At 42.1% G+C, this 20,431-nt stretch overlaps 1 protein-coding gene across 1 annotated transcript in view; it reads right to left on the reverse strand.

The window, feature by feature from the left end:
- The window catches only part of LOC124150822 (nitric oxide synthase, brain-like), a 257,074-nt gene extending 237,409 nt beyond the window's left edge, over positions 1-19,665 (reverse strand). The window contains exon 1 of the mRNA XM_046522901.2: positions 19,379-19,665. The gene's annotated coding sequence lies outside the window, so the exon portion shown is untranslated. The remainder of the gene's footprint in view (positions 1-19,378) is intronic.
- Between the last annotated feature and the right edge of the window lie 766 nt (positions 19,666-20,431).

Consider the following 20,431-nt stretch of genomic DNA (forward strand, 5'->3'; position numbering starts at 1 on the left):
ACACTACCATAAGTTTTGTCTCCAGCTTCACTGAGTGAGTCAGACTCGACGAGACAGATGCTTGCTGCAGCCGTGTGTGGTTGGTTGCATGAAATACATCACTTGATGCGTGGCTAATTATAGGAAATGTCTAGAATATTGATTCTGAATATATGAAGGTTAAAATTTAAGGATACCAGACGTTTCAAATGTAGAATTAAAAACACTTCGTCGGTTTTAGATTGAATATAAAATAGGAATAGTTTTCTAACAGCGTTCATAAAGTCCCAATGGAGCGATGGGGCAATCACGTACTGTTTTTGATTCCCATTCCACGGAGTCGTGGAGCCAACATTCAAACTGAATGGCTGTATGAAAACGTGGCCTCGTGGCGGGGACACTCTCGTAGGACACTGCCAAGTACCCGCAATACACACAAGACGGGGAGTGTCCAAGCCTCAGCTGAAATAGTTCTGACCCTTGCGACAATATAAATAGTTCTGACCCTTGCGACAATAAATATAGTTCTGACCCTTGCGACAATAAAAATAGTTCTGACCCTTGCGACAATAAAAATAGTTCTGACCCTTGCGACAATAAAAATAGTTCTGACCCTTGCGACAATAAAAATAGTTCTGACCCTTGCGACAATAAAAAATAGTTCTCACTCTTGCGACATTTGGAACTAACACGGACTCCCTTACAGCGTGGGGGTGTTCTGAACAAGTAATACGTCAACTGAACGCAAATTGCTTCGCGGAATCATTGCATTTGTCTGGCGCTTGTATCAATGACAAAAACCTACCCTCATTTCCCCACAGGACAAAGATGACTTTGTTCCCGTGAGTAGTAACGTTTTTAGCGATTGACAAGCCTGGGTTTAAATTGAATATTAAAGTATTCGACAGTATATGTTAAGATACACTCCCGGGCAAAGAATGTTCACACCCATGTTTGACAGTGGTTTTTAATGAAACAAACAAAAAATAGTTATTCGCTGGTGATGTATTTAATACGGGTATCACAGAAGTGTTTAGCCATTTAGTTTGCGGTGTTTCGGCGACTGTAGCGTTTTGACAACGTTTGTAATGTGTTGGTCAAATGTATAGTTACTTTCTTTTACCCGTCAGATCACATATGTTTTACTGTTCTCCCTTCAAAAACCGTTTTAAAAGGGAGGGGTCCCTCTTTCAGTGTGTGTTTGGAGGGTGAGGTGAGGTGAAATTGGGTTTAACGTCGCGTCCAAGATTATTGCACTTATATAGCGACGTGCATGCACGTGTGTGTGTGGCTGCTTGTACTAGTCCGGACTGATGCCGATTTATAGTGCTAGCTCACTGAGATACCATGCCGCAGTTTAACATGAATACCCCACCTAGACACAGTATACTGACTCCGAGCCGACCAGTCCTTGCTTTAACCCCTTAATGCCGAGCGCCAGACAGGGTAACAACAAGTACCATCTTTTAACGTCTTTTGGTATGACGCGGCCGGGGACCGAACCCCGGACCTTCCGCTCTCCGAGCGGACGCTCTACCACTAGACCACGGAGGCGGTTGTTTGGAGGGAGGAGGTGGGGATTGGGGTGGGGTGGAGTGGGGGTGGCTACAATTGGTTTTCAAAAGGGGGAGGGGTCCGGACCCCTGGACACACACACCCCCCCCCCCCCCCACACACACACACACACACCCCAATCCCCACCCCCTCCCTCCAAACAACCGCCTCCGTGGTCTAGTGGTAGAGCGTCCGCCCGGAGAGCGGAAGGTCCGGGGTTCGGTCCCCGGCCGCGTCATACCCACCCCCTTCTCTCTGGAAGCGCCTATGCCATGGATTAAAACATTTCGAACGAACAGTACCCTGGGGAAAATAACGGTTAACGGCCATATACGTGCACATCAAAATTGACTTGTTACTCGGCCGGAAAGGAGAATGATTTATGTGACATAATTCTGAAACCCACAGGACACAGGTGGTCGCTGAACGCACAGTCCTCCATAATGAGAACTGGTTTATCTGAGTATTCGAGGTGATAGATGACACAAGCTTCCCTCCCAGCTGGAATCAGCGTTCATACCCTCCACCCCCACCCAGTCCCCACTGCCCTATACCGGATATTTCCTCCCGTATTGGTGTGTTTTTGACGGCTGACTGTGTGGTTGTCACGGGAGTCACGCTACTCCTATGAACCGATAACCTGGATGTTTTGGGAAACACGTGTTCACAAGGGGGCGCCTCTGAGGACCAAAATGGCGTTGGCTCATCTGGGTGGTACATGAATGTTTGTTTTAATGAATTCAGGAAGACAATAGGCAGTTGTTCTTTAAATATTTGCCGTGATGTTTCTGTGACGTGAACTCTTCTTGAGAAATGTAGGACTCGCCCTGGCCTATATAGATTCGAGGTAAAATTGTCCCATATATTCTCAACAGCTATACATCTTAATAGAGGTAGTATATCATCTATGTTTTGTCAAGCAACTAATAACATGTGTCACGGCCTTAAGCTTCGTGGTGATTTAATAACCTTCGACTAGTTAGACGTGGATTGTAATTTAAGTGAATTTTACTGGACACTTAGTACCAACAGTCTCGGCGAGCAGCATTACCGTAGGTGGGGCGGGGGTATGTTTTACGCCGCGTTTAGAAATATTCAAGCAGGGTCGCCAGAAATGGGCTTCACACATTGCATCCATGTGGGGAATCGAACCCGGTTCTTCGGCGTGACGAGCTAACGCTATAACCAGTAGGCTACCCCATCGCCTACGGCCGTCATAGATAGTGAATGCTGTTTTATGGCACAGACAATGTAATTCCACAATATCACGTCGTCGTGTTAATAATCGTGTCAGGGCTAGCTGAGCCAATGGTAGACAGCATGGCCAAATGGTTACCATAACAGTGAGTGAGTATGTTTTTACGCCGCTTTTAGCAATATTCCAGCAATACCACGGCGGGGGGACACCAGAAATGGGCTTCACACATTGTACCCATGTCGGGAATCGAACCCGGTTCTTCGGCGTGACGAGCGAACGCTTTAACCACTAGGCTACCCGATCGCCCCTGGTTACCATGACAACGGCCATGACCGTTGTAAAAACCCGATTTAGTTGGCTTTTATGATACGCATACGACCAGGGAACAGATCTTGCCTGGGATCTTCAGGGGCAGTGAGTGAGTGAACAACATTACACAGTTGCCATGTCAACTGATAGGGGTCGATAGTATGAGCACCGAGTAATATGTTATGCAGCCGAAGTGTATAACAGATGGTCGTATTTTTTGCATAGGCGCGTCCTTTAGCCATGACGGGATGCGCTGTTCGTCGGTTCGAATCGATTCGCTTTGCAATGCTTTTTGGTTTGTAAGCACCATACTTGGCCTTGCAGATTTCACCATCGTCTTAAACTTCGAAGATCGGCATCACTGCGGACTTTCTTACCCTCTCATGAGGGCGGGGGAGGGTCCAAGGCACTGCAATTCAGTGTACAGAGTTAGGGACGGTTGAGTAGCCTAGTGGTTAAAGCGTTCGCGTCCCGACTTGGGTACAATGTGTGAAACCCATTTCTTGCTTCCCCCGTCTTGATATGGCCGGAATATTGCTAAAAACGGCGTTAATCCATACTCATCACTCACTTCACTCACTCACTGTACAGAGTTGCGTCCCTTGAGAACGCGACAACGTATGATCTTATGTTTTTAGGTTTATCTGCGCCCGTGCTCGTGGGTTTCACCTAAGGCGTAAATAAGACCTGCATCATTTCGGGCTTTCCTCCAATATTAAGATAACGCGCCGTGATATAACTGGAATACTGTTCAAAGTGGCGTTAAACCCACTCATCCACACTTGCCACACAAAGCTCTCACGCCGTGATCTATTTGTACTGTTCAGAGCCACGTTCAGAACTCACTCACTAACTCCCGATTCAGTGGAGAAACCATCTTCCCGAGGCAAGAGAGTTAACTGACTTTAAAAGTCCAGTTTCCATCCTTGCCGAACTAGGCTGGAATACCTGGGCTCTATCGTAGCGCCACCAGTGGCTATTACGAGTTATGTCCCTTCTGAGCCTCTCCTTTAGACCAATCAGATTCCACCTCTCGTATCAATTGCATTTGCTTGAAACAAAACAGTGGCGCCCAGTCAAGACGATCTGATCGATAATCAAGGTCTATGTTTTGATAAAACGGGTCTTACATCGCGCAATGCGTGAGCACCTTGATTAAAAACATGAAAAGATTTGGAAAATATTTGTTGACAACGAGTTAGCGGTGCACATGCTTTGCAAATCCTGCAATCGACCGAAATCGGACAGTTTACGAACCGGATTTCGGTTTCGATGCACGATTTTGATTGGACTATGCATAGACTCGTTAGTCCAGCCGAAATGTAACTCCATAATACCAGCCTAGTCCGGCAGGGGTGGAAACTGGACTTTTTTAGTCAGTTAACTCACTTGCCTTGGGAAGATGTGGAGACACTTACTCAGCCCCGGGCCCGGTATTCTGAGTGTTGACGATGTAGTGGAGCAGGGCAGAGCTAATTCTTTGATTGACACACTCAAGATTACGCCTCATGCTCCATGTTTTAGTAAAATTGGTGTTCTATAAAAAGCACGTTAAATAGTCAAATAATTATCAAAATAATCAAGAACCCAAAATCTGGAAAATTACCACTTATTTTACCTGCGTCGATATACGTCTGATTTTATCCACAATTTATAACAATTTTCAAAACGAATTTAATTCAAAAAAATAATTGTAAATTTAAAGGAGACTCATCTCGAAAGACGACGCCGTGAAATGCCTCGACTTCCGGTAAATAGCACCCGGCTCAAACTGAGACAAGGCTGTCTACCAAAAGAATGAATCTCAATTTTAGTGAAACGAGATCCGACAAATCTCATTGTGGTTCTAATTTCTGACTGAGTGGTTTCATAAAAACGACGTGGATGTAATTGTAGACCTATTCCAGACCCTGATTAAAATGGAAAAAGCTTCGACGTGTTATTTTAGAAGGTAAGGATAAATATACATTAGGTCTAATCAGGGACAGTTTATTAATATATTTGCGGCTCCATCGTGGAGTTTCTTAAGGCATTATCATAGATACAGACCGTACGTATGGCATTGATGTAGGCTGACACTACTTAATAATGCCTTATTTAATAGATTGATCTAATAAAGAAATTAGATTTCAGTGGGAAGTAGCGGTACTAGGTAAGAGCCGTGGTTCTGCCAGACACGATGGCCCAATTAGCTTGACCAGTTAACCTGATGTTCATTCTGGGAGGATATAAGTCCATTCTGACAGCAATTAAGAAAGTGTGTGAGTAGCCATGACGCAATATGTCACCTTTCGAGTAAGAAATTCAAGAATCCTATTGAATATTTGAATTAAATGAAAAATCAATAAATGAAGGAATTATGGAGTTTAAGTGTGTTAGTCGTGGACGTATACGAGGAAGAAGTGGTAACGTTGTTAGGCCTTTGTCAATGATGATTCTGCCAGAGTGTCGCTCGGGAAACAGAAAGCGCTATGTAAAGAACAGGGGTATTTGCAATGTCTGCATCAGGGCGACTTTCTAATCGAACCAATATATCAGCCATATTTACGAAAAAGCTGATCCTCGATCAGTAATCTTCACCGAAAAGGCGATCTCAAAATGGCGTTGTTAATTCTCAGCATATGTGCATGTACATGTGACTACATGTTAAACGCTAAATAAAGCGACAAAACCCTTTCCATATCCAACAGAAATATCTGCATAAAGCAGAGTCGACTGTATGATTCCGTCTATATCATGAGCATGTGTTTATGAATCACTATCAAATAGTAATGATACCAGGTGTTAGCGAAAAGGTGAGCGTATCCTGCTCCACCGGTGACATCCGTCACAAACACATGCAAAGGCAAGTCAATTCTTCACCTGGAAAAACACGGGAACATATGGTACAAGTCAGAATAGAGAATTGGATCGGACATCATTTATGTCAGTGATGAGTAAAAATTGGAAATGTCCTCAACATGCCTACCATAAAACTTTGGATGATGCAACTTTGATCAAACTTCTGAGCAAGAGTCGTATGACGCTCTTTGAAATCTTGGTAGAAACAACATCTTAAAGGTTGTGAAATGTAAACACCGAAGGCTGGAGCTGCTTGAATATTGCCCGACATGAAGGGAAAGTTTAACTCTCTCTCTCTCTCTCTCTCTCTCTTTGATTGTTATTGAACGATATAAGATCATCGATATATCTGAAGCTTTCCACAAAGAGCGCCATATGATGCTCAAAGGCTGTTTGGTGAGGGTTACAACACTCCAGGCCCCAGCAATGCTTTCAGGACGTTTTAGGGTAGACATGATGAGGACTAGAACCCACTCTGCGAGAGTGAGGCACCTAATCGCCAGCACACAAAGTCACCGATCTAACTCACTCAGCCACCGAGGCTTCCACAAAAATGAAAGTCCGACACCTGGTAGTCTAGACTTTGTGTACCCCTCTGACAAGTGTAAACGGGCACGACCCAACCCAAAAAATACGAGAATCTATACTTTTCTAAGATTTAGCATTTGTTACATTTGACCACTTTCTAAATGGCATTGTGTTCCTAGCTTTCGGCCATGGGAGACGTGCCAATTTACACTTGATTAGGTCTTTCAAATCATCGCAGAAAGAGCATGCAAGTTGTCATCACATATGGTACAAGGCAAAAAAGAGAAGACATCGGACATCATTTTTGTCACTGATGCGTCAAATGTGGAAATTTCCTCCCAACGTAACAAATGTTATATTTGGGATAACACTTTCCTGGTCAAGTACAGATTCTCGTACTTTTTAGGTTTAAGTCCCGTCCGGGATTCAAAACCACACCGCCAGACTGGTCGGCTCGGAGTGAGTGAGTGTGGTTTTACGCCGCTTTTAGCAATATTTTAGCAATATCACGGCGGGGCACACCAGAAATGGGCTTCACACATTGTACCCATGTCTGGATTCGAACCCGGGTCTTCGGCGTGACGAGCGAACGCTTTAACCACTAGGCTACCCTGAGTACAAACACACACACACACACACACACACACACACACACACACACACACACACACACACTACAAACGGGATCAGGTTGTCAGGCCCGCTGACTTGATCGGTATGTACCATCGTAACCCAATTGCGTAGATACATGCTCATCGTATCAATAATTCGTTTGTTTGGTCCAAACTCGATTACGTACAGGCCACAGTCATGCAGCTCGAATGATGCTGAGTGTAGCTATAAAAAAACAGAGATTGATCTGTCAATAATCAAGCCGAATAAGGAACAGAGTATACTCATTATCAAACCAGCAAAGATGTACAACAGCAAAAATGACCTCATGCAGTCATGGAATTGATGTCATATTTTCTCCTAAATAAAATATGTATTCACTCATAACACTATCTAATGAGAGATAAATACGCGACGAAATTGAGCTCAGTGTCCCCGGTCTTCAATTCAAGATCAATAGAAAAGTGTATATTGCCAGCCCGACTCGTATATTTCCCATGGAATAACGATTTCTCTTCATCCCTGAATCAGATGTACTCAAGTTTGCGTCTGTAAGATAAAATTATTTCCTCACGACAAAGATATTGAAGACATCGGACGTATCGGACATTCGGAATCCACTCGGAATCTGTCGTGCGACGCCTCGTCTTGTCTCGCGTGAGCTCGGGAGATATTTTCAGGCAAGCAATAAGATAGCATATGTGGGCGCCCCGGAAATTCACCGAGATGACGAATGTTGTACACAGTGAGTTGAATGGAAACTGTTAATCTTACAGATTAAACTAAACAGAGTTTGGTCATTGGCATGGCGTATCTTCATATTCTTGCATGATGAAATCAGTGAGATGATTGACCTACAGGTGAGGTTTACTGATATGATTTGTTTGTTTGTTTGTTGTTTAACGCCGCACTCAGCAATATTCCAGCTAAGTGACGGCGGTCTGTAAATAATCGAGTCTGGACCAGACAATCCAGTGATTGACAGCATGAGCATCGATCCACGCAATTGGGATCGATGACATGTTTCAACCAAGTCAGCGAGCCTGACCACCCGATCCCGTTAGTCGCCTTTTACGACAAGCATACTCGCCTTTTACGGCAAGTATGGGTTGCTGAAGACCTATTCCACCCCGGAATCTTATTGATGTGAACTTAGGGGCAAAAGAAACTATACTTTTCAGTTGATTTTATCCTATGTTTGCTTTTCAAATAAAAACATTTCATGTTAACGGTATTATATTAAAAAAATAATTGTACTGGCGATTAGTAAATAGTCAAAGGACACTTCTACATGCCTGAATATTTTAAAATATATTTTGATTTAAAACCTTTTTATCCTTTTTTCATCTGAAACATCTTGTCTTCGAAAATCAAGAAATTTGCATATTTCGGCACAATTTGTTAGGGCACGTGGTTGCAAAGTTCCAGATTCGCCCTGATTAGAAATTTTGATTTATCAGCGGAATACCCACGATCGTAGGTTTAACTACTCTGTATATGGAAGAGATCTGCTTCATTTTCCTTTCATCATTAGCCGACATGCTCTGTAGATGATGCTCATGATGCCAATCACAGGACTGTCTAGCCCAGATTATTGAGGCCGCCTTCATATAGCTTGAATATTGCCGAGTGCGACGTTGAACAAGAAACAAACCAAATTGTAGTCAACCATCAGCCACATTCGCCGTGTACGCCTTTCTGTAATGGACGCTGGAAGTCAATGTCATCAGCCGACGAGTCACCAGTGTTTGGAAGGCGGACTTAGCTTGAGCTGGACTCTAAATCCTGGGTTGGCTAATAGGGTGCGGGGACCTCATGTCTCTTCACTTGCTGCGCCAGCCTGCCTGGATGAAGATGCATTGCCCGGATGAAGATGCACTGTCTCCAGTGGCTAGGGTGCTCATGTGCAGTACTCTGCCGCTTGTTTTGTATTATGGCAGTTTTTTTGGGAATGGTACAAATTGGTACAGGCTCAGAGAAGAACACATCACCAGATCTGACGATGTAGCAGTTGTTGCATTTCGTCACTGGCGTGGGAGTCAAATCGATGTTTCCGTACAGATGCTAATGCTAGGTCACCAACAATGGCAAGAAGATATAACGACACCTCTGACACTGAAACTGTATCTCAATAGAAATCTGGTATCTCAACAGATCTAGGCAGTTGCCATCAAGTACCTGTTGTAATACGATGAGCGGCGTTTACAAGGAGTTCTTTCTATCGTCAATATTGTTAATGATACTACGGAAACGCGGAGAAAACGTTTGGATAGAGTTACCACAGTGTCACATGACCAACACCAACAACACACTCCTGTATATGTAATTGAATTCAATTTTAACAATTCGACCCAGAATCCCATTTATCCCAGAGGACAAAATTCATGATTATTTCCTCAAAATAGGCATCGAGTTCCATGGTGTTTTTATCATGTAAAAACGTTTGTGTATGATGAGTTTCATTTTGTAAATCCCAATAATCACATATTTTCCACGATTTGTGTTAATTTTTTTATATTTGAGACGAATTCGCTCACAGTTCGTAATTTCAAGCCACCCGAGTACCTTTTGAGTGCACTCAGTGATATCAATGGGCGCTTTTATCCTCCTACAGGATCAGGATGCTGTTCCTTCCGTTCATGGCTTTAGTTTGAAGCTAAGGGAGGATCTCGCGTTAAACACCACCTTTTGGCGGCATCCGCTTGACATTGAAACGTGTTGAGATTTGAAGTAGCTTCAATGCTGTTTTAGTTTATCCACCTGTCGACATGCAGCATGTGCTAAAGAATATTTGTACTTCAAAGCTGTGTCGTTGAAATACCGATTCAATTTTGTAATACAAGGATCTTAACGTCTCACATAAATCAATCTATAGCATTACGATGACAAATATTATGTCACAATTTTTCAAATGCGTAAAAATATTGCATTTGACTTATTTATAATCGGAAAATATAAAATGTACTTCGTTTCTTTCGAAACAGAGTCTGCAATAAGATTGTCCTTACAAAAGCATCATTGCGGAAACCATTTTATGGATGTGGCTGTAATTCGCTTTAATCAAGAGGGGGCATCATCTATTGTAGCCGTTTTGGAATCAAACTCGTGTTTTCGACGTGGCGAGCAAACACTTTAACATACAGGCTATCCAAAAGGATATTTACCATGAAAATAATTTTTGCTTATGTTTTAGGAAGTACAATGGCGAAATGATGATTTGAGGGTACGTTAATTGTAACAGGACCCAATAGGCAAAATGGACCACGGTGCCCCAGTCGTCTAAGGCGCCGCAATTTTCTAGAAACAAATGATTCTGGGTTCGAGTCCCGGTTCGCCCTGATCATATTTCTAGGTTGGCAGCACCATACCCGTGTTTCTGGGTTTCACCAAAGTGGTAAACGTCTGAGACCTGCATCACTTCGGACTTTCCTCCCACATCAAGCTGACACGCCGTGATATAACTGGAATATTATCAGAGCGGCGTTAAACCCAACTCACCAAAAAAGGCAAAGTTGTTTTTTTATCATAACAATAGGCAAGCATAACTTGTTGACGGAGCCTCAATTAGTACACAACTCGTCACCATATCAGAACACATGACTGTGTGATAATTAGACTTCAGCGTCTGTTATATCTTAAGGAGGAATACACGCCACTTTACTTTGTCATCAGTCATCACCAGTTACCTCCCTTATTGTATAACGGTCCGCGCGTCTATCAGTCAGACGTAACGTCGCCGTTACCGTGGACATCCTATCATGTTTGTTGAATACTTTATCTAATATACGAATATACTGAATGTGCCTTCCATATCTAATGACATGGAATCAGAATTGATGATCACGCTGGTGTTATTGTGACCCAGGAAGGGCATATATTACGACGAACGCTACATGAATTAAGCTCTCGCTACCTGTCAATCAAGCAGAATGACTGACCAATCAGAAAGTCCGAAGTTGCACAGAATCCGCCCCTTTTTCCATCAACTTTAAACCCGTCCGACTTTATTCAAAGTGGTCGATGTTTTAAACATATATGTCACTCAGACACATCAGTATGTCCGGAGATGTAATGATTCATTATTAGACATATACAGTAGACTACGGTTATAACAAGCTCAAAGGGACCACTAACTTTAGTTTGTTATAACCGAAGTTCGTTATAAAAATATATACAGCATAACTATAGCAAATAGTCGGGACGAAAAAATGAGTACGTTATATCCGTCAGTTCGTTATAAGCGTGTTCGTTATAAACGTACTTTACTGTAGATGTGTTTAAAAATATACATACATGTTGCTTACTTATTCCCTATTTTGGCGGGAGAGGTTAACGACGCTCTGGCGATAGGTTAATTTTGGGGGGCCTTGGTTGGTGAGGTGGGGTTATTTGAAATGGGTTGTATCATCGAGATTAAGATTAATGTACACCAGGCAGGGTATTTACAATAAACGTCTGTCAACGTCTGTTGGTATAACGCGGCCGGGGATCGAACTACGACTTACCGCTCTCTGGGCTGATGCTCTATCCACTAGACCACGGAGGCGGTGCCTTGGATGTTATTAGTTGTAACGCCAACATATTACAGATGGTCATATCTGTATATATTTAAACTGAGAAGTCATCCTGGTGCCTGACTCACTTCAAATACCCAATTGCGTAGATCGATGCTCATGATGTCAACCACTGGGTTGTCTCGATTTGTAACAGACCGCCGCCACACAGCTCGATTATTGATGAGTACGGCGTTAAACAACAAACAAACAACAACATACACGACATCACGTTTTCATGAAATGGGAGATCTTGCAGCAAGAACCGTTATGTGTGAAGGTCATCGTCAAGGGTAGTTCTCTATTTTCCTGATCTACGCAGTATGATGCGAACTATCGAACTTATCACTTCATGGCAAGAGTTAAAAAAATGTTTAAGACTGGAAAAATCATTATCGAAATATGCGACAGTGTCATGATCATTAATATTTTAGAATGTGTATACATCATATATAAGACATTACCTGTGGCTATTAGCTCAAATAACGTTCGTATCCATTAGACGTTGCAGGAAATGGCCATTAGTAATATTTTCTAGTAGTCATAACGACTTATTTAAATATGTGTCTCGAAAATAAAATAAACGATTAACCTTTCCAGATGAGATTAACATCAAGATAACCCACGAAGATCCGGGGTAGAATAGGTCTTCAGCAATCCATGCTTGTCGTAAGAGGCGACTCACGGGATCGGGTGGTCAGGGTCGCTGGCTTGGTTGATGCATGTCATCGATCCCAATTGCGTGGATGAGTGCTCATGGTGTCAATGACTGGATTGTCTGGTCCAGACACGATTAGTTACAGACCCGTCATTTAGCTTGAATATTGCTGAGTGCGGCGTTAACAACAAACAAACAAACAAACAATCTGCCATCGTCCCAGATAATGTCCTCATATAACGTCCTGACGTCATATTCTGACCCGACGTCCTTATCTCAAATCCTTACTTTAATCTTTACTCTAATCCTTACCTTAATCCTTATCTGAAATCCTTATCTCATATCCGGATGTGACAGTCGTATCTCAATTTTCTCGTATTTTCATCTCACGTTCTTTTCTCATATTCTGACCTGACGTCCGTAACTCATATCTTAACATATCGTGCTTGTCGCATATCCTGACCCAACGTGCTTGTCTCATATCTTAACGTGTGAATCGTGTGCACCTGTGTCACTAGCGCTCTCCTGCACAATCCCATTCACCTCATCGCAACCCGAACACCCCGCTAGTAACTTATGTAACCATCAATATTACCAGTCCCCTAGTATTGAGAAAACTGAATGGTTGTTCGTACGCACTCGCGTTTTCAAACAAGCCGCAGCACCAACATCCAGAAATAAATCTGCTACACACACACGAAGAGCACAGTTAGCATTAGGCACGTTAGACAAGACTTGGTAATCAGGGTGAAGTCGGGGGGGGGGGGGGGGGGGGGGGGGGGGGGGGGGGGAGACATTACTTGGTATTCAGTGTGAAGGTGGGAGGGAGACATTGCTTGGTATTCAGTGTGAAGGTGGGAGGGAGACATTGCTTGGTATTCAGTGTGAAGGTGGGAGGGAGACATTGCTTGGTATTCAGTGTGAAGGTGGGAGGGAGACATTGCTTGGTATTCAGTGTGAAGGTGGGAGGGAGACATTGCTTGGTATTCAGGTTAAGGGTTGGGTAAGTCATTGCTGGATATTCAGTGTGAAGGTGGGAGGGAGACATATCTTAGTATTCAGGTTGAGGGTTGAGGGAGACATTGCTTGGTATTCAGTGTGAAGGTGGGAGGGAGACATTGCTTGGTATTCAGTGTCAAGATGGGAGGGAGACATTGTCTGGTATTCAGTGTGAAGGTGGGAGGGAGACATTACTTGGTATTCAGTGTGAATTGGTATTCTGGTTAAAATCGTTTTGATCGCGTTGACATTTAGTCAGGAAGACGAGATACATGTTTGAAGTTGGACGGGTGAGACCAAGTCACTACTTTCGCCGTGAGGAGCCGACTGAGCAGTTCTGTTAACTGACATTCAATACAACCTAGACACAGGTACAGGTTGTTAAACTAGACATTGCAGCTAAACATCAGAGGAATGTTGATGCTGCTAAAACAACTCAGTCTTCAATTATTTCCGGAAACTTAAAAGCTGTAATTTTATAATCAATGAATTCTTCCGACACACTGTAATGGTTTTTAATCCACATGAACGAAGTTACCCTGTGTGAAGTACTCTTCCAAGCAAGTGCATATTTTAGTGTTATGCTTCTAATTTGAAAAAAATATTTAATCTCTCTTCTTTTCCGTTAACATACACCTAACCTCATTCCGATCGACCGAGCTAGCCTCTTGTGGCCTACCGACGAATAAATGCTTATTTTGACACATCAGCACGCGGAGTGTTCAAAATAGAATCAAACGGTTCCCGCTCCATAGTTAGCCTGGTCAGATACTTCAGTTGATAGACTTATTACAGACATGTGTATGGGAAATGTTTGAGTGCGAACACCAGAATTAGGGTCCTTGACAGGACATGAACATCAATGATTGACAGGAATGAACTTCACTGTTTGACAGGGCATGAACTTCATTGTTTGACAGGGCATGAACTTCACTGTTTGACAGAGCATGAACTTCACTGTTTGACAGGGAATGAACATCAATGATTGACAGGGCATGAACTTCACTGTTTGACAGGGCATGAACTTCACTGTTTGACAGGGAATGAACATCAATGAATGCCAGGCATGAACTTCATTGTTTGACAGGGCATGAACTTCACTGTTTGACAGGGCATGAACTTTACTGTTTGACAGGGAATGAACATCAATGAATGCCAGGTATGAACTTCATTGTTTGACAGGGCATGACCATCAATGAATGCCAGACATGAACTTCACTGTTTGACAGGGCATGAACTTCAATGTTTGACAGAGCATGAACTTCACTGTTTGACAGAGCATGAACGTTACTGTTTGACAGGGAATGAACATCAATGAATGCCAGGCATGAACTTTACTGTTTGACAGAGCATGAACTTCACTGTTTGACAGAGCATGAACTTTACTGTTTGACAGGGAATGAACATCAATGAATGCTAGGCATGAACTTTACTGTTTGACAGGAAATGAACATCAATGAATGCCAGGTATGAACTTCATTGTTTGACAGGGCATGACCATCAATGAATGCCAGACATGAACTTCACTGTTTGACAGGGCATGAACTTCAATGTTTGACAGAGCATGAATTTCACTGTTTGACAGAGCATGAACTTTACTGTTTGACAGGGCATGAACATCAATGATTGACAGAGTATGACCATCAATGATTGACAGGACATCGTTTATTCTCATTACATAATCACGTGTAATATAACAGCCCAAGCGTCAAGCAGGCCTTTACAGCAAGACCTGGTTCACACTATCCTGTTTTATCAGCGCTGTATGTGGCAATATATATACTCACGGACAAAAGAAACGCGAATTCTATACATGCTGGTTGAAAAATGAGAGATATTAGATTGGTTCGATGCGCAAACGAATATACTGGTATATAGTGTGAACCGACGCTCATGAACGCATCACATGTGACGTCATAGAACCATGACTCGAGATGCACCATTTGTCTCGTGCAGGATTTACGTGTAAAGTTTTGAAATCACGTGCAACATATAGTGAAACGAGAAAAGACATTTTGTGGTAACATTTGACCTATATCTATTTTTGTCATTAATTAATACACTTTGGAAACATTTCTTGATTTACATACTTCTCCATGTTCCTGATACAAATATATCAAATACATCCCATGCAAGTCTATAATGTTTGGCAAGTCTAGATAACTGCAGTATCAGAAACTGAAGAGAGTCTCTGGGCTCCTTTTTATAATATGTTTATAAAGATAATTGAACAACTGTTTTTCTTCTGTACGATATGTTCATTTCAGAGACTAGATGTTAGTCTAGGTGGTGAGTATATATCAACATAAACATAAGTAATCCTGTGTTGGCTGCTTCCGGTTAACTGTAGTTTTTTGCTTTGTTTTGTTTTTTGTAGTTTTTTAGTCAGTAAATTGGACGTAAGGTTACACAGAAGTAATTTTTTGCAACCGCTGAAACATTGCCTCTACGTCATCAACTCTACGTTAAGCCAACGTAGATTAGATTACAACGAAAGGTCAGAGATGATAGTAGCGATGCTTAAGAATGTTACATGCAATACGATTAGGAAGAAATAACTTATTAAATAGTGAGAACCTTTGACTCGGAGTAAACTTGATTAGGAGCCTGTCATGAAAGGAATTAAGAGGTTACTCGCAGGTTCTGGGGGAGAGTTCACAACGCCGTGTGATTATAGAAACATTTTATTAAGTGGGAGTCAGGAACTGACACAAATAGAAAAGAATCCTAACTTGTTTCTGCGTCTCAAAAGAAGGTGTTTAAATTCCGTTTTAAATAAAATATTTATAGAGAGGCAGTTCCAGGTCAATAAGGAGTGAGTGGTTGAGCTTCTTAAGTAAGCTGGAAGGGGCTTCATTGGTCTTTGTCGTTGTTCTTGTTATATGATGCAAAATTGCCTCATTTGTCTGTCTCTCTGTGTCTCCATGTATATGTTGGTATGCATTGTCTCCATGTATGTGTGTGCATTCCCTTGTGTCTCTGTCTGTCTGTGTGTGTATTTGTGTGTCTGTGTACATGAATGATGACGTGTCTGTATATCTGAGTATACATGTGTGTGTGTGTGTGTGTGTGTGTGTGTGTGTGTGTGTGTGTGTGTGTGTGTGTGTGTGTGTGTGTGTGTGTGTGTGTGTGTGTGTGAGTGAGTGTGTGTGTGTGTGTGTGTGTATGCGTCTGTGTACAATTGTGTCGGGATGGGTATGTGTTTATGTACGTGTAAGTATGCTCTTTTGTGTTTGCATCAATATGTATATATGTATGCCTACACACCACACCAAACTACAACCACACTACGCAACACAACACCACACCACACCACACCACACCACACCACACCACAACACAACACCATACCTCACATCCTCCACACACCACAACACCTTCAGGAGTTGCATGTTTGTCTTGTTTCACAAGCACAACACACAGTCTCTGAACCATCGTCTTTTCAAACAGTTATTAAATACGTCTTATGATGACAAATCTCCAACAATGACCAATATCAAGACCCGCTTGGCGATAATCTGTGACTGACCGCAAGCAGGTCTACCTCTACCCCATTGATGACAATTGTCTCCCGAGCTGGTGCCAGGCAAGGCCTGAGCCAAGTCCACATCGACACACTGGACAGTGATTTAACTTGCCCAGCTGTCGGATAAATCAATTATATTGTAGGACGCTGTTTACTCCAAACATTGTAGAACAAACAGTCACACGTTTCCACACAAACCACAATTCTTTAGTTCCATAACCATTCATGCTTAATCACATGCATGTAACAGAAGCCGTTGTATTTTATAGTAAGATTAATTACCCAAACGGGCACCTTCTTAGATAAAAATGATTTTGCTGATATTTTCACAGCTTAAATGGAAACATACGTGATTCATGCTGGAAAGTCAGCTGGAAAGTTGCATATGTGGGATCCGTATGACATATAGATGCTAGGAAACTAGGTTATAGCCTCATCAGATTTCTTAATCAAATGTTGTAGAAGCTTCGAGAAGTGAGCCCTAAGATGGATAGCGTCTCAAGTTACAGCAATCTCTACAGGCCGTTAACTGACGGATATTATTTATTCATCAGATAACGAGCTGTACATTCAAGGTAAAGGTATTCTGGCGTTGTGCTAACATGGAGGCACTTTCACTGTGTCTGTACATGTGTACAGGTGTTCTGTCGATACCTGAATTCTGTACTTGTAGTCGTTGTACAATTACTGTACGTTGAAACGTGAATACAGTACGTGTATGTGTTGTACAAATATTCAGGCGTTCTGCCTACATAAATATTGTATTTGTATTCGTTGCACAACCTTTCCGGCGGTATGCGGAAACTAATATTGTACATGTATGCGTTGTACTCGTACATTTTTTTCGGCGAATACTGTACTTGTGGGCCTTGTTATTCTTAGTTATTCTCGCTTTCCGTGGAAACATGTAGACCTGTACCTGAATTCAATGTACAGTTATTCCTGCATTCTGCCAATACGATAATACTGTACGTACAAACGTTGTACAATACAAGTGTACTGCGGTACTTGTATTTGCTATACAATCATTTTAACGTTTAAGTGAGTGAGTGAGTGAGTGAGTATGGTTTTACGCCGCTTTTAGCAATATTCCAGCAATATCACGGCGGGGGACACCAGAAATGGGCTTCACACATTGTACCCATGTCGGGAATCGAACCCGGGTCTTCGGCGTGACGAGCGAACGCTTTAACCACTAGGCTACCCGACCGCCCCTTTAACGTTTGAGAGAAATATGACTACATATATAGATGTAAATGGTACAAAGCATTTTGACAAATACATATAAGTTATACCGTTAAAGGGTTGCGGTATAAATGCATTTGGTGTTATATATGTGAAAGAGATCATAGGAGTTTGGTTTCCCATATAACAACATTTAAACTTACTCAAAAACGAATGTGTAATACTATCCTTTACCGGTACTCGATAAACGCAGGTGTTCTATCGCCCAACAACAATTAAAAAAACATATACATGTCTTCAAAATACAAAGGTATTCTGATGTCGTCAAAGACCGGTAACACAAACCATGTATTCTCGCGTCCTGCACGAATATGAGTTAAATAAACATTTTAAAGGCCGGTTTTGTGTTATCGTACGTATTCCAGGATCCTTTGCTCGTTTTTTCACGACACACGTGATGCAGAGATGTACAGGTGTACGAATCACTTACATAAGCTGGGGCCTGCACATGTTTGTGCACGCAATGCACGATGTCGTCTTTGCTCACGTCCTTGTATTGTATATGACGCCTCTAGACAGCTGTGACACCTGAGACAATTCAGGTACACGAAGCAATAGGTGCGGTATTGACAGCGAGAAACAGCTCTGTGTCTCACAGATTGACATAGAGCGCATACAGGGAAATAATCACAGCGGCTGCTTGTACATGTATTGTCGTTTATATTTATATTTATGGCAAGAACAAAAGCGCTTTTTTATAAACGAAGCAGTTTCATTTTACCTGTTCTCGGCGATACTGTTTTCGATCATGATAATTTAGAAAATTGTTTGGTAAGACGATACTGATGTCTTATATGATATGGTCGACTCAAACACAAATAGTCATTTTGCTTTTAATAGACGCGTAGCTGATATCATTAATATGATACCAGTATATATCTGTTAAATGTTAATGCGCGCCATGGCTACACTTGACTATATACATAGATGGACAATAGTAGATCACATAGCGCGTTCCCGATTAATGTCGCTAAACATTTTAATAATCATATATAATTATGCATTGTGAATCGGGAGAAAAAGAGTCGCTACATAGATATACACAGCCGACACTTAGAGCCGACACATAGAGCCGACACATGGAGCCGACATAGAGGCGACATAGCAGATAACAGGTATATCACAAGTTGATAACACCCTCACGGCTACAACAGTTGATAAAATATTAGTACTGATAACGAAGATGACCTCGATAAACCGTATTGGGGCTCGCCACATCACTAAAGACATGTGGGCATATGACGAGAAGTCAAGCCAATTGCCAGGTGTGTGTAGGGCATTGTGTATTATCCATATACTCTGACATTTGTGTGGCAAAAATTGATACATTTATAATTTCCAAATGATGATGAGGTTATTAAAAGAGATGTACTTACCACCCACGTTGGTGAAATCCTTTTGAATGTTGACACAATGGTGAAACACCTATCAACCGCCGACTTAGACACACCTGCTTATCCTTCACAAGTTTCTCTCTCCCATCCCGGCGTTGCCATCCCGAATATCATTTATTATCAAAAATAATACGTGTTGAAATAAGGACCCCGTTAGGTCAAACTGATAGGAAGAAATATATCCATGTCGTCGCAAGGAGATTACACAGGTAGAAAAGTTGTATCAATCTAGTGTAAGTACGAGTCGAGCTCCGAACATCACCGCTCACATCGATCTGACAAGAAACTCGAAGGCTGGAAGATAGGCGGAGGTAGGGCTAAATCTCTGGTGGAGCTCGCATATGACTGGCGGTTATCCGAATTGAGGGCTGTTCCAAGCGCAGGCCCGCCACTACCAGCGTGTGTACTGTTGTTCAATAAAGTCTATTTCAAGCGGTATTGTTGATAAAGGAGACAAGCGATATTGTTAGTACGGAGAAAAAGTAGTATACGAAGGGCGTATTGATTTAAAACCTAGACAACCGTTTAGTCATGTTTATGTCTTAGGTAATTCGGCGATCACGACCGTGTTGGTTGTAGACATGAGAATTTAAATAAATGTTTAAACTTTTTGTACTGATGTAAAGAGTTAGTGTTTTAAGAAAAAAACACACGTTTGCGCAACAGATCCGAGTGATCTTTTAATAGATGATATATCGGATCGATATGAATCGCATCAATTATTTCTCCTTAGTCTGACTTCTTGGTCTGGACGCGCAGCTCTTGTGGTTGGAAAACCTGTTCATATTTTCATTCCAAACACCCAATTTTCTGTTGAAATATGACAGAAATGCAGTTACACGCTATGATTACATAATTCTTTCTATCGTATGCTGCTGGTCTTGTGCCTTCGTAATAGCGTCAGCGCATCAAAGAGGTGGACTTATTTGATTTCTGTAAATGACATGGTCATGACAATATTGCACTGCATGGCAATGCATGACATGTAAATCGGACTCAATTTGGACCTCTAAAGGTAAATAGTCGATGTTTTCA

This window comes from Haliotis rufescens, unplaced genomic scaffold, assembly GCF_023055435.1.
Source record: "Haliotis rufescens isolate VD_foot unplaced genomic scaffold, xgHalRufe1.0.p SCAF_21, whole genome shotgun sequence".
Classification (NCBI taxonomy): Eukaryota; Metazoa; Mollusca; class Gastropoda; order Lepetellida; family Haliotidae; genus Haliotis; species Haliotis rufescens.